The 15159-nt window shown below is 37.5% G+C and overlaps 1 long non-coding RNA gene across 1 annotated transcript; it reads right to left on the bottom strand.

The window, feature by feature from the left end:
• Positions 1–3876: 3876 nt before the first annotated feature.
• LOC147537961 (uncharacterized) lies at positions 3877–5083 on the bottom strand. Its single transcript, XR_015226105.1, has 3 exons — positions 4769–5083; positions 4113–4676; positions 3877–4013 (listed from the first exon to the last, which is right to left on the bottom strand). It is a non-coding gene; the product is annotated as an uncharacterized LOC147537961 (long non-coding RNA).
• Between the last annotated feature and the right edge of the window lie 10076 nt (positions 5084–15159).

The following is a 15159-nucleotide window of genomic DNA, read 5'->3' as shown; positions in this document are numbered from 1 at the left end:
TTTTCACATTGAAACATTATGAGTTGATGCCCCTGCATAAGATTTCAGTAACTCCACCCTTTGAGTATCATGTTTTTTTTCTTTGAAGAGAGCAGGGTTTATCCTTGCAGGAAAACAAATATAACTCGCAAATGTTGCTAAAAATAATTCATATGGTACGCTGAATGTGTAGAAGCTAAAGATGGGTTTGGTTATTATCTCTCAAAGTTATGAGCTCCGCAGAGACATCTTGTCGCCCTTATCTGAAAATAAGAACCAAATATAAGCACCAAAGAGAAAGAAAAAGATGAACACAGATTTCCTCATAATAAAACATGCAACATCTCATGACCTTTTAGATCTATTTCATATTTAGATGGTACTAAATTGGGAGGCGTGGTGAGAGAATCCATGTCCTAACCCCTATCCTTCGTATATAGTTTTTCTTTTTTTCAAATATTCGTCCAAGGTTGAACAAAAAAATCACCACTTTCTCCAAGCCTACTCCATATTGTATCTAAGCTGATTAAGTACGAAAAGATCACAGAATTAAGTACTAGTTCCAAACAAAGAAGTTCACTTCTGATCATATTGTATCCTTAGCTTTATACAAGTATGGAAGGTCTGGACCTGAACGAACAGTACTCATGAATGAATATGTTAATTTAAATTTTCAAAAAAAATGAATATCTTATTTTGAGAAGTTGATGTCTAGAGTTCTCCTCACAACAAAGAGTGGGCGTGCCCGATCTTTACTTGATCCTCCAACACTCGATGTACTTTCTAACGTCAATTTCTTATAAGGTTAAATCACAATTAAGAATAGATTTACCATAAATTTAATTTCCTTAAGATGGAGATTAAGCCTAGGTCCAAGTTTCATAAACTTGAGCAACATAATTCCTGAAACAAAAGCCCTACTTCCATGATGGACCAAATTTTCCTCTGTTTTTAGTAGACAGCGAAATTTGAGCAACGAAAAGAACAAGAAGGGGTCTACGAATTTGTTTGTGACAAATTTTTAAGGCAGAAGTTAAGATTAATAAGAAAAGGTCGAAGCTTAGGGTTTAAGCGATCACATAGACTGTACGTACCCTATTATTGACACCGCAATCCAATTTGAGCAATGAATTCCCTCGATCCAGTTCCAGAGAGTGAAATTTCTTATTGGATTATCGACATCAACCTTTTGCTCCAAAATGTACTTCCTTATTACTAGCAGCTGCATACAAGATGAAACTGTTCTTTATGTTCAACAGTCATTTGGAAAGCTACAAATACAGACAAAGAGAAACTCAAGCTAATAGAGGATCCTGGGGAAATGACCTTACCTGTATCCTTCCGACATAATGCCTCCTCATCTCGATTCTTCTTTTCGTAATAGAACTTAATGATTAGATCAGTTCTCAAAGTGTAACCTTGCATGTAAGTAGATCTCAAACTCAATCACATTAACCATCTTTACTATAGCTCCGCAATTCATGTCCTCTTGACCCGAACCACTTGATAATTTGTTCGAACCCTGGGCAATTTTATTACTTTACACGCGTCCAGCTTTATTAGATCCGGGGCAGGGATCCAAGACCAAGAGAGCTTGGAACATAAAACAATAACAGACAAAGAAGAAGTTGGGCTAGCGTGTAAAAGTGAAAGTATGCAAAAGAAATTGGATTAAAGCACCGAAACCACAGTGACCGAAGGAGAGTCAACTTACGACATAACAACAAATATAGACGTCAGAAACAAGCCTAGAAAGACAGGAATAGTACAGAAGTTTATTTTCCAACAAAAATTGGCCTACCAGGTAATTAATCTTTTCAAGCATAACAGGTTACAAAACTTGAACTTCTATACAAGGGAAATATACAATGCAGCTAAAACTAACACAGTTAAAAACACTTTACAGGATTACTTCACATTTCATATTTCAATGTTGATAATTAATATTACGATGTCCACGGAACTACTTCAAATTCCATAAATCATGCTTTTTTTTTTTTGAAGATTTGATTGAATATATAGAAAAGGGAACTATACAAACGGCAGCAACAAAGAATAAAGAGAAAACAGGAAAGAAAAGAGTGAGGCTAAGATGGATTCTTCACGATATCCACGCCTCCCAATTACAGACTATATCGACATAAGACGAGTGCCTAAACTTTGGGATTCCCTTCGCCCACATACATATAATCGACTTAACATCATCCACGTCTAGGCTCGTGTTCTCATTAGCCTCCTTGAATATTTTGCTATTCCGGTCCTTCCATATGCTCCACACAATAGCCACTGGGATAATACTCCAGATCTCTTTCCTTAACTTAGGCTTCGGGATGGAGTGCCATTGTTCGAACAGTTGAGGGACTGTTGAGGGCATACACCATGTTATCTTGCATGTCGATAGGAAATAGGACCAGATCCCACTGGATATCTTACAATGGAGGAATAGGTGGTCTCTTGATTCCTCCTCCTTTTTGCATAGAATACATCGATTTACCAACTGGAAACCTCTGCGTTTTAGCTTGTCCACCGTCGGCAACCTATCTAGTAAGGTGGCCCAAAGCATAAATCCAACTCTTGGAGGGGCTGCCACCCTCCTTAGTACTTTTACTAAGGTTGGAGCTATGATTTGGTCACCTCCATCCAGTAATCCATAGCACTGTTTGACCGAAAGCGATTCCTTTGCGTCATGGTTCCACACTCTTTTGTCTTCCTCATTGCCTAGGGTGACTGCCTGTAAGGTCTCAAGAAAAACCAAGTACGAGTTGATTTCCCAGTCATTTAGTGCCCTTCTCACATTGACTTCCCAAACTTGGGTCTCCTGATTGAACATGTTCTGCACCAATACCTTCTTGTCTGAAGCTATAGCATAAATCAAAGGAAACTGAACCATAAGACTAGTAGGACCCAACCATACATCAGACCAGAATTTAATCTTCCTCCCGTCACCTACTTCCCACCTGGTTAAGCTTCGATACTTGGCAAGGAAGCCTTGGATTCCTTTCCACACGCCACAACCGAAAGATGAATTACGTACCCTAACAGCCCATTGCTCCGGGTCTTCACCATACTTATCCCCCACCACCTCTCTCCACAATTTTCCGGCTTCTTGGTCGAACCTCCAAATCCATTTAGATAGCAGAGCTTGATTCATAACCTTCAGCTTCTTTACACCGAGACCACCTTTACCTTTAGAAGTGTTAACGTATTTCCATGCCACCCAATGCATTCTCTTACTCTCCGACTTCCCATTCCATAGGAAATTGTTCATCTTAGTATCAATAACCTTTAGTACTCCGGAGGGGATGGAAAAAAGTGAGAGGTAGTATGTTGGTAGAGCTTGGAGTACCGACTTAATAAGAGTCACCTTCCCACCTCGGGAGAGAACCGAACCTTTCCACATGGCCAATTTCCTGTTTACTCTCTCAATCACCGGGTCCCATAATAAATCATGCTTCAGTCATCCAACTTTTTAGAACTCGTAGATACACTTTTGACACGAGGTACATCTGGTGAACAAAATGCGTAAACACTTTATACATGTTGAGAGATGCAAATGCTCAGGGAACTTTCTCATTATTTCATCGAACTATATAGGTCATATAATAACTACTTGCTGATCATGATTCAAACAAGCATCATCAGGCAATATGTGTGCCATTATTTTTCTCTCCAGTTATCATACTCAACTTTTCATGGTCTTGAGGCGCTATGATAGTTTAGTCTCTTCAAGTGGAAAACACATAATTAGGCAGCAATTACCCCAAACTAACACAAGTAAAAATACATGGTTGAGGCTTATATAACCTAAAAGGCAGATACTACACATCCTGAACTATCACCTACTAATGGAATTGGCATGTCAAATTACATGAACATACATTAGTAAATTAGGCCTTCCTGAAATCTGATGCAGGATCGACAGAATTTGTGACGGTACTTCCTGAAAACTCTACTATTTCTTACTGATTAGGCATTCAAGAACGTCATCCGCACCTGTCTTGATCTCCACCCAACAAGCATTTCTTAGACCTCAGCTGAGAAAACAAACTAAATATAAAAGATACATACCTAAGAAGTTAATTTTTTAGAAAATTAAACATGTTTTGACAATTACATTACATTACATGTCATACCTGTTCTCTTGCTCTTCTTTGTCCACTGTGCAGGACTCAGGGATTTCCGGTTTCTACTCTTTTAAACCCTAGAGACCTGCATTATCCTGTCATATACAGAAAAACAAATGTGTCAATGATCATGAAATTTTACTGTGTGGTTATATTTACAGTTTGGAGTAACTCCACTTTGAAGAGCTGATTCAGAAGACGGAGAAATACGCCCGCTTGGAAGAAGAAAAGAAGAGCACACTAGCACAGTGTCTACCGGGAAAGATAGTCCCAACAGGGCAAACGGTGGCTAGCACTCTCAAACCCGGTAATTCCAGGCAGAAAATTTTGTTCTAAGAAAATGTCTCAACACAATGGAGGACTGCACAATGTTGGAGAATGAAATATAGTAAGATTCCTTATATCTCGTTGGAGTCAGTCAAATTCGAAGATCCCTGGAAAGAAACAAATGAATTGCATGTGCCAACTATTATTCCTCATTTCCTCCAGAAGGATAAAAGTCAAAGAAGCAAGTTAACAAACACCCCTTCAGCTACATCCCAATTAAATCCTCATATAGCTGACCCCTTCCTCCTACCAAACAGCAAAGTAAATATATACTTATAACTACAATAAAGGCGACAAAAATAAAAAAATGCAGCTAGATTAAAAAGCCACCTCTTCACCATGGAAACACAGGAGGAAGAGGAATAGCTATTCCGTCACAAACATGCCTGGGAAAGAAAATGGAAACAAGGTTACCTATTTTTCAAAGAGACCATCCTTTAACAGAGAAGAAAAGCAAAGAAACGGAAGGAAAAAAAACTAGACAACCCCCTTTAGACAAAAGAAAAGAACCCAATCTTCCTGTATAAGACACAATAGAATGATTATAAATGTGCTTTAACCTGAAGAAAAATCAGATTAGTAAACTGTTGCTGGTTTAAGCCACCAGCTTAGCAAGCAAGCAAGTTCATCCGGATGTAGATTTTATCCTGCATATAGTCATGATAAGATCGGCATCAGAACAATCTCTAAAGCCACTAAAAAGTAAATATCAGTGAACTAATAACCGTCCTATATCAAATAAAAAAGCTAACCAAATTTAGATGCTCAAAATGCAAATCAAAAGAAATGAACTTTTCATGCTCCAACGACTACCCCTATAACAACGAAAAAAAATTGAAAAAGGAAGTTAAGAGAGAGAGAAAACACCCTTCCATAAACAACTCGTTAGTAATTGGAAACGACGAAACCTGAAGATGCATTGAACTACCCCTACAACAACCCCTATAACAACTTATTAATATTGTGTATTTCAGTATTCAGTATGAACTGAAAAACCTATAATGCATCGCATAAGCTAAACTACCTGCACGTAGAGGTTTTTTGCTGTAACTCTTCTTCTTCGTACATATCCTTCTCTCATTATTAGTATAAAATTCAAAGTTTAAGCAAAACAAAGGTTTCTGTTTTTAGTTCAAAGAAGTGCTCTACCAACTGGAAAAAGACACTCAAATTTGATCTCAAGGTTGAACTATCCAGACGACCGAGATGTCCTGAAGTTACATGAAAGCAGCCATACCCATTAACACGAATGGATCCTAAGCTTCTGTAAAGAAAACCCCAATAGAGAATAGATTCCAGATAAACAGTAACTGAAAGCAGCCATACGCATTACCGATATATCTGATACATGAACACAGCTGATCTTACTATTTGCTCCAAAGCTTCCACGGTTTTGGAAGCCACACAGATCAGGCTCAATTTAAAGAACATAAATCTATGTTTTCCCCCTTAAAGCAATAGAATCAATCAATAAACTGTTTTTGGTTTAAACCACCAGCGCAACAACTATTGAATGTCATCCCGATGTGGATCAACATAGCATAACAAATTAACTTCTCACCATAAACCACAGTTGACCTAAAATACCAACAACTAAAAACTGGTCCCACAACACGTTAGCGAATGGAATATAGAGCAAATTTTCTGAATTTATACAAGCTACAAACTAAAAGATAAACGAAACTTAAATGATACTTTTTCTCTTGGGTACTTGAGGAAGACAGGTACCAGATTTTTGAATATGACATTCTGAATATATTTGGGTAGGAAATTAGGTAATAACACCCTCAACATCCTGACAAGAAAACCAGATCGCATCTCGTTGCAGGTACCTGGGAAACATCAAATGGTTTTTGATGAGTTAATGATAATCCTCAAACAAGGATAAAAATAAAAGAAGCACGTTCGGATGCCCCCCTTCACATAGTTAACTTCACAATGTTGACCGCAATCCTCCTATTAAACCAATACACTATGGCAGAATATGACTTACCTCCCCATCATGAAGATCCCTGGTAAGGAGAACGAAAATAAATTATGTCCATCAACTCAAGTAGACAACCTAATGAAGAAATAAACAGAAACTGAAACAGTAAAGTTCAATTAGAAAGAAAATAAAAGAACCCAGTTCTCAAATAGAACACCACTACGACACGAGAATACTACTGCAGGTTCCTCAAAAAGTATCAGTAGATTCATCGTTTCTATACGAGAAGGAAAACCCAGCACAGATCGCCATTAGAACTCAAAATGTGTATCTTAATAGCTTTAAAAGGTCGACAGCAGCAACAACCGTAATGCAAATCTGCTACACAAACAACTTACAATAAGGACTCCCCCAAGAAAGACCAAGTGATTTTTCAGCGCATTCCGTAGTCCTAGAATATGGAAGATCGAGATGAATGCTGGATAGCAAACTTCCACTGACATTTTGTCGAATAACTTAATGCAATTGCAAACAAATGCCTTAAAGATATCGCCTACAATAAATAAGAAACTTTTACGAATTGGGTGTAGAAAACCTTCAAAAAGAAACCGTCAAACTATGTCAACCTAATTCCATGCAGCAGAAAAGAAATCAAGAAAGATTAGTCTTCATGGAAATACAAGAAATTCAATGGAACTTATAGTACAAAAACCAAAATAAAGAAAAAGTTCCAGACAAATTATATGGAAGAATTCGAACACTACACCTTCTACTAGGAGATGCTTCCATACCGCAACCGGTGCCAAATCCTAGGGGGTGAAGGAATTTTTAATACGGTAGGAAAAATGAACAAATTGTAAACTAAACTTTCAGGAGAACAAAAAGTAGAAAACCCTCGAGATTGAACAAGTCAGCTTAAATCCAAGCCCTCATATACCAAATGCAAGCGATCATCTGAATTTGGACCAGTAAAATCACGCAAATAGCACTGTCAAATCCAACTGCATCTTGTAGTCGTCGCAACGAACATAATGTTTGTAGCAACAAAACACTTCCTTCAAACGAACCATGCCGGTTCTTCAAGGGTTAAAGCCTAATAACGCTACAAAAATGAGGGAGTTCAAAAGAAGCACAAAAGTGAAACTAATAAGAAAGTTAAGTTTTTAAAGGTCAATCAAACCTTAGTTTCCTAAATCGATTGCAACCAGGTACGGAGTGCAACCTCAAATGCAGTCCCTAGAATAAGAAGAAAGAAATTGCATGTCTCGAAAGTCAAATAAATAACCTATGAACTAAGAGATCATTTGTTGATCCCCTAGAAATGAGGAAAAGGTAACCAGACCGAGCGCAAACTAGGTCGTGTCTCCTTGGAGTTGGCCCAAGTTGCAAATCCCGGGAAAACATCAATTGATTTTGCTTCCACTAATTATAGTTTCTCTAACAAGGACAAAAATCACAGAAGCAAGTTCCAAAAATGACCCTTCACACAGGTGATTTGACAAAGTTGACCCCAATCATCCTAGCAAACCAATAAGAATCAAATGAGTACTTGTAACTATTGAAAACACCGTAAAAAGAAACGGACTAGAATGGTTTTTTAACCCATCGCCTCTCTGACATTAACATGGCAGAATAAGACTAGTCGTCCCATGATCCCATCACATAGATGCCTGGGAAAGAGAACACAAACAAATACGTAAATCAATTCAAGAAGATGTGGAAAAAGAAAAAAAAACTGAAAGAAGAAAGTTCAATTAGATAACCCCCTTTTCAAAAATAAAAAGAACCTAGCTTAAATAGATCACCATTAGGACGCGAGAGTAGTTTTGAGTATTGTAGGCTCCTGCAAAAGTGTTAAGTAAATTCATTGTTTCTATATTTACATATAACTAACACCTTCATAAAGCACAAACAAGGACAAAGACTACATAAGGACAATAGAGGACAGGCATTTCATAAAACAATAAATGTCTCCCTGGAATAAGTACAATTCTCACACCCCCTGAGAAAAAAGAAATGAACTTTTCATGCTTTTAGAAACACATCTCTAAAAAGTATAAAATTTGAAAAAGCAAAGACAGAAAAAACCCCTTCCAATATAAACAACTCCTATTTGACTGAAAAGGACGGAACTTTTAGAGGCAAATCAAGTTGGACCCAAAAGGGAAAATCAACCTTCAAACCAAAAAGGAGTTCAAAACATGTTAGGGAATGAAAAGATTGAGCAAGATTCTTAAATATAGCACGCTGAAAACTGAAAACAAAATTTAATAGTCTACAGTTTCCCCCAGGTACATGAGAAAAGCACGAAAAGCCGGTCTTTGGGGATGAGGTACTCCTGAAACATATTATATAGATTTGTTGTTAATAAAGAGAAAGGAGTTCAAAACATGTTAGGGAATGAAAAGATAGAGCAAGATTCTTAAATATAGCACGCTGAAAACTGAAAACAAAATTTAATAGTCTACGGTTTCCCCCAGGTACATGAGAAAAGCACGAAAAGCCGGTCTCTGGGGATGAGGTACTCCTGAAACATATTATATAGATTTGTTGTTAATAAAGAGAGGTACAACCTCATACAGAGTTACAAACGACAAATGACAAAGAATGGACATTGTGGAACCGACGTGAAATAGAAAACCCCCTTTAGACAAAAGAAGAGAGCCCAATCTTCCTCCCGAAGACACCAACTTTCCTATATAACATCGTGAAACTTTTATGTCACAAGTTACACTCCACGTAAAGATTTTCATTTTTGGTCCCAAAACCCTCCCACAAAAAAGAAAATCAACAGACTGATATCTTGTTGAGAAAAAGCAGGTGACAACTGGAGAAAACAACCAAAATTCAAACGATTCTCAATGTTAAAAGTTAAAACCTTAATCCAAGCATCAATAAGTCACAGTTTGTTGCAGATATTCGTAGATCGAATCAATAGACCTTCCAATGACTAAGATCATAGCTTAAAGCTATGCCAAACTATACCCTAAACATTGCCATTATCAGAATTTGGCGGTTATATCAATATAAAGATATCAAACAAAAAGATAAACCTTCCCCTCACCAAGATGGTTTTCTAAAGTTATGTCAAAGCAACTATATCGACGAACAAACCCAGAGACATTACCTGCTTAACTGTGAAGAACAACCAAAGGCAAGAAACAGTAACAGAAAAACTAGTTAATGTCAGAAGTTTCTGTACCGAAATATCCAAATACATAAACGAAGTGATCTTGCAGTTCCCCCGAAAGCTTCCTTGGAGACCACACAGCAAAGGCTCAATAGAATGAATATGAATGTGCTTTACCTGAAGAAAAATCATATCAATGAATGGTTGCTAGTTTAAACCACCAGAATAACAATTATGCAAGATCATGCGGATATGGATCTTATCGTGCATATAGATATTATAAGATCGGCATCAGAACCATCTCTAAAGCCATTAGAAAGTAAATGTTAATGAACTAAAAACACCCTCAAATATCAAATATAAAAGCAAACCACATTTAGATGCTCAAAATGCAAATAAAAAAAATGAACTTTTCATGCTTCTATAACTCTACCTCTATAACAATGAAAAAATTGAAAAAGCAAGTTAATAGACACTAAACACCCTTCACAAACAACTCAATAGTAATTGGAAACGACGAAACGGGAAGATTCAAATTTGAATGGAACTCGATTAGTCGACTGGAAGATATCTCCTAAGAAAAGAAATTAACACTTCCTCTGAACAGCAATCATCCTCAAATCTAAAACGAAAAAGAGTGCAAATATGGAGAAATATTCTTGAAATGAAGCAAGCTGGAAACTGACAGAAAACTTAATAGAGTACTGTTTGCCCGAAAAACATAATAAATCAGAAAAACACGTTCAGAGGAAACTAGATCGCGTCTCCTTGGACTCTAAGGCTTAGAGTTGGACCAAGTTGCATATCCTCGGAAAACATCAATTGAAAAGAAAATAAAAGTTTCAAACAAATGATATGGAAGAAATCCAACCACTTAACTTTTTATCAGGAGAGCACTTCCGTTCCGCAACAGGCACTAAATCCTAAGAGTAAGTTGAAGGAATTTTTAATACGTTGGCAAAAATGAACGCATTGAAAACTAAGCTTTCAGAAAAGCAACTCAAGTAGAATACCCCTTACGATTGAACGGGCTCAGCTAGTCAGCTAAACCCGAGTCCTAAAATACACAATACCAGTGATCATCTGAATCAGGACAAGCAAACTCATACAAATACCACCATTAAACCCAACTGCATCTAGTTGTTGCCGGAACGAATATAACCAAAAAAACAAAAACTTACTCCCATGTACCAAGGATAGAAAACTCCCTTCAAAAGAAGAACCATACCAGTTCGTCAGGTGGTAAATCCTAATCACTGTGGAAATTGAAACAGAACTGCTTCCTAAATCAGGTTAGAACTGGATACAGAGTGCAAAGACTTCCAAAAAGAAGGAGAAAGGAACTGTCTGTACTCCATAGTAAATGAAGGAATAACTATTGGTAAACATTCGAACCTGATAAAAACCTACACAAAAACCAAGTACCCTCTAAATAATCCGCTTGAAATTGTCCACCAGCCTTTGGTGCAGTGGTTGGACACCCCTCTTAAGCCCATGAGGTCGTGGGATCGAGTCTCGGTGGAAGCAGTTTGCCATCAAGATTTATCCCATGTATTTAGGTTATAAATAAAGTTAATAACGTAATAAATTTGTCGGGCTTTAGGCCTCTTTCATGTTTTAGGGCTTTGGGCCTCTTTAATTCTTGGTTTAAATTAGGAGGTATCGTTTTCCTGAGGGGCTGCGCGGAGTGGAAAAGTATTGCAAGATTCTAAAATAATGGCACGCTAGAAAAAACCAAAAATATATATTAGTAATGTTTTCCTGAGGGGCTGAGAAACACATGGACAGCACCAATCAATAGATTAAAAGTTATCAACATAAATAGATAAACCCCGATGCAGAAGGATAAACCAACGATATGGTAGAGCTTTATGCAACCTATGGAAACCAAAGCGATATAATTAACACAAACAGATACCTAAACTTTAGAAAAGAAAAATCCAAAGCAAAAAAAGTTTCCAAATTAACAATAAAAGTAGATGATGTTTAAGTTTGTATACCTGACATATCCAAATACATTAACACAGCTGATCTTACTGTTTGCCCTAAAGCTTCCTCCCAAGCGATGCAACTGGGGCTCAACTGGAAGAAATTTCCCCCTGAAGAGCAATCAAATCAATATTGAAAGTTGAAACCACCACCAGAGCAACTATTGAAGGTGATTCTGTTGTGGATCTTATCATGCAAACAGACATGATAAGGTCGGCATAGAATCATTCTCTAATGCAATTAAAAAGTAATTATTAAAGAAGAAATAACCCTCTTCCATATCAATTAAGAAAACCTCATTGAGAGCAAACTGGATTACATCTTGTTGGAGTCAGTGATCAGTCCCATTTGAGGATCCCTGGAATAAAACGAACGAATTTTGCATGTGTCAACTATTTTTGAAACTTTGAATGAAGTTAAAGAAGCAAGTTAAGAAAGACCCCTTCGGCTGAATCTCGTTGGAGTCAGTCCAATCTATAATGCATTGCATAAGCAAGACTCCCTTCAGGTAAAGGTTTTCGCATTTGGTTTCAAAAGCTTCCTATGAAAACAACCTACAGACTTAGACCTAGTCGACATTAAGTGTGCTACCAACAAGAGAAAACAACGATCACTTTAATCACAATGTAGAGTTGTAAAGCATTATAAAGATATCAAACCAACACAATAAACCTTAGAATGACCAAGATGTCATAAAGTTACGCAAAAAGAGCCATACCCATCACCACGAGCGGATTCAGAAAAAGTCACGTTCATGTTTCTAAACCAACATATCTGACATCATCATAGTGATCTTACTGTTTTCCACCAAAGCATCGTCGGAAACCACACAGCTGAGGCTCAATTTTTTTTTTAAGATTTGAATTGATAATGAAAAAGAAGATGTGTACAAAAACTTGGGAATTGGCTAGGAGGTTTATGTGTTACCTCACTCATTAGCTCATCCCAGTTCAAAATAAAATCCAAATAAGAGAGAGCCTTAGCCCATTGCAAGTTCCTACTCCAGTGAAACAAGAGGGCTTGAATGTCCTCAACCTCTAGCAAGCTATTCTCATTACACTCTTTGAAGGTCCTGTTATTTCTAAACTGCCAAACAGACGACACCATTGCACTTGGAATGAGCTTCCACAAATCCTTATGGTTTTTTGATCCGATCCTGCTCCATTGGTGTATGACCTGCACTACTGACAGTTTAAAGTAGCCACTGAAAATAAAAAAAAACTAACTGATCCAGAGAAGAAGCACACATCGAGCCAAAACAGATAAATAACACAAGATAAACATGGCAGCGTAACTGCAAGTGATTGAGTACTTCATGGTACACAGCGCACACAAATAATAACCACCATGAAGCCTTCCCTTGCAATGGCAGTGAAGTACATCTAAGGCAAGGACCATTCATTCAACAAACAGCATAGGTCTCAGATAAGATGAAAAAGAATTTATTCGCAAATAAGTTGTATTAAAGTACTAGGTCAAACCGACCCTTATCAACACGAAGGAATCTCAACCACGAGAAAAAAGAAACCCTCTAGCACCTTCAAAAGACGAACAAAAAAGAGGAAGCAAGGCGTAAAGACCTGGCTACAAGCTTCTACTCCCACTAAAGTGAACTACAAACGAGCCTGCAGATACTCATCACATCGCAAATTCACTAAAACCAGAGCACAAGTCAGCATATACCTTCAGACCGGATACACAACTCAAGAAAGCAACGGAGCATTATCCTCTGGAAAGCAAAGAATGCAGAAACTACTGTAATGCAAACCCCCTGAAAATGAAGTGAGAATTACCAAACTGCTACACAAACAATTCAAATTAAGGACTTCCCCAGAAAGACCAAGTGGTTTTTCAGCGAAATCCATAGTCCTAGAATATGGAAGATCAAGATGAGTGCTGGATAGCAGACTTCCACTGAAATTTCCTCAAATATTTGAAGGCAATTGCAAACAAAATGCCGTAAAGATATCGTCTTACAAAAATAAGAAACTTCTACGTGTTGGGTGTAGTAGACCTGCTTCGAGAAGAAACCATGGAACCATGTCAACCTATTTCCACAATACAGAAAGCAAATCTAGAAAGATACTCTTTGCGGCAATACAAGAAATTCAATTAGCTTGTAGAATAAAAACCCAAAGAAAGCAAAAGTTCCAGACCAATTTAAGGAAGAAATTCGAACACAATACTTTTTAACAGGAGAGCGCGTCCATACTACAGCAGGCGCCAAATCTAAAAAGGTCAAGGAATTTTAAACACGGTGGGAAAATTGGACGAATTGTAAACTAAACTTTCAGCAGAGCAAGAAGTAGAAAACCCCCTTGAGATTAAACAGGCTCTGCTTCAATCAAAGTCCTAGTATACCAATGCCAGCGATCATCTGAATTTCGACCAGCAAAATCACGCAAATGGCATCTTTATATCCAACTGGATCTTGTCGTCGTCGAAACGGACATAACCTAAACACAAAAACATTCTCCCATGGAACAAGGACAGAAGACTCCCTCGAAAAGAAGAGCCACACCAGTTCTTCAAGGGTTAAATCCCAATTACCATGGGAAAATGAGGAAGGGACGTTCAGAGGAAGAACAAAAGTGAAACTACAAAAGGGTTAAGTTTTTAGGGGTCAATCAAAACGTAACTGTTTCCTGAATTGTTGCGGCCCGGTACAGAGTGCTAAAACCTCCAACCTATGAACTAAAGAACCAAGAGAGCATATAAACCTCCTTAACAACAATTAGATCGCTTCTCCGAGTAGATCCTATCATCTGTACGTAAGTAATACAACTAAGAGATCAAGATTAATTTATCCCCTCGAAATGTGGAAAATGTAACCAGACTCAGCGAAAGAAAAGAGAAACTGAAGCGACAATATTAACACAGCCAATCAAAAAAACAAAGCAGATTTCAGAGTGGGAGTTGAAGTGTCACCCTTTTCTACATCTAAAGATCACCCAAATTTTAGAATCTAACACTCCGTAACGTTATCCCTGTATGAAACTTGAAGGACTACCTATTTGGTCAACATTCGAACGTGATAATAACCTACACAAGAATTTCATCAAAAAAAAAAAGAAAAACCTACACAAGAAGCAAATACCCCTCTACATAATCAGCTTGAAATAGAAAAACCCTACAGAATCTACACGTATTTGATCCCTACATGACAATCCACCATGATGAAGCAAGTCCAAAACACATAAAGAAAAGACACCTAACAACTACAGCACAGAAAAGTTTTGAACTATACCGATATTAAACTGGGGCAGCAAAACCGGAATGAAGCTTGAGACAAACCGACTTCCCTGCATGAAGTAAACCTCAGTTGTTCCAAAATACCCGCAATTAAGAAAATGGTCCTGAAAACATGTTAGGGAATGGATGTTAGAAAAAATTCCTCAATTTATGCAAGCTAGAAAGTAAAAAACATAAGAAATTGAAGTGATACTGTTCATATAACAACAAGGTAATGCCTCCATGGAGAGAGTCCAATTCTCACATCCTTGGGATATCAAATGAATTTTGCGCACTTTATTATGTTCCTTTAACACGGATAAAAATTGAAGAATCATGAAATAGAACACCACCTTTCAAGATAACATCAGCACTAGACACTCACTCATCCTCAAAATAAGAAATTAACACAATGTATGATTGTACATGTTAGGGAGTGAAATGATGTAGTA

Source organism: Eschscholzia californica, unplaced genomic scaffold (assembly GCF_041429995.1).
Source record: "Eschscholzia californica isolate CP2 unplaced genomic scaffold, dmEscCali1.0.p SCAF_5, whole genome shotgun sequence".
NCBI lineage: Eukaryota > Viridiplantae > Streptophyta > Magnoliopsida > Ranunculales > Papaveraceae > Eschscholzia > Eschscholzia californica.
The sequence above is the reverse complement of the archived record's forward strand: the minus strand, read 5'-3'. Positions and strand labels throughout refer to the sequence as shown.